Below are 1,270 nucleotides of genomic sequence, written 5' to 3' on the forward strand. Positions count from 1 at the left end.
AGAGGAGCTCCCCCCTATCCGGCACAGAGCAGGGCTGATCAGGGGGTTGGGGAGCCTTCCCCTGTCATGAACAGAGCAGGAAGGATAGGGAGGTTTCGGCCCCGCCCCCTGTCACACACAGAGCCACAGGGTGATCAGGGGGTTTGGGCACTTCCCCCTGTCATGCTGCTCCAGGGGCCAGGAGGCCTCGTGGCTCTGCTGATCCCCCCATGAGTGTGACAGGGGAGATCAGCAGTGCTAGGAGGCCTCGCTGCTCTGCTGATACCGGTGCTGGGAGGCCTCACAGCTCTGATTGACACAGGGGCAGTGAAGCCTCGCTGCTCAGCTGATCCCGGTGCTAGGAATCCTCGCGGTTCCGCTGATCCCGGTGCTGGGAGGCATATTACCCTTTTACTATATAGCATAGAGGCCTGGTGCATGGGTTGGGGCTGGCTGGTTTGCCCTGAAGAGTGTCCTGGATCAGGGTGGGGGTCCCCACTGGGGTGCCTGGCCAGTCTGGGTGAGGGGCTGAGGGCTGTTTTCAGGCTGGTGGGTGACTGAAGTTCCCAACTGCTCCTTTTTTTCTTTTTCTTTTCTTATTCTGGGCCAGGTTTAGCTCTGGCTCCAGCTCTGAGGCCTCTGCTGCTGAAAGCAGGTATCTGGTTTGTTTGGGTTCTATAATGGAAACTCTCTATCAACTCCACCTCTGAGATCCCGGCTCACTGAAAGCAGGTTTCTGGGGTTTTGTTTAGCTTCTATATTTTTAACTATGTTTTAAACTGCAAGCTCAGAGGCCAGCAAGGCAGGCAGGTAACGTTGGAGTCCTCCCTCACTGAAGCAAGCAAGCCTCATGTTAGTTTCAAGCTGCCTGGCTGCGGGCTGCCATCTTGGCTGGCAGTTAATTTGCATATCGCCCTAATTAGCCAATGGGAAGGGTAGCAGTCATACGCTAATTACCATGTTTCTCTTTTATTAGATAGGATGTCCTGAAGCTACACATTTTAAAAATGATTTAGCATGAATTAAGTCAAATCCTTGGTATACAGTTCTTGTTTACATTTGAGGATTTTAAATCAAATTATAGAATATTATAGATTGACTAGAGGCCCGGTGCACAAAAATTTGTGCACTCGGGGGGAAGAGGGGTCCCTCAGCCCAGTCTGTGCTCTCTCGCAGTCTGGGACCCCTCGGGTGATAATGACCTGCTGGCTTAGGCCTGCTCCCGGTTGGCAGGGGGCAGGCCCAATCCCTAGGTGCAGCCCCTGGTCAGGCTCAGAGCTGGGCTGATTGG

This window comes from Myotis davidii, unplaced genomic scaffold (assembly GCF_000327345.1).
Source record: "Myotis davidii unplaced genomic scaffold, ASM32734v1 scaffold501, whole genome shotgun sequence".
NCBI lineage: Eukaryota > Metazoa > Chordata > Mammalia > Chiroptera > Vespertilionidae > Myotis > Myotis davidii.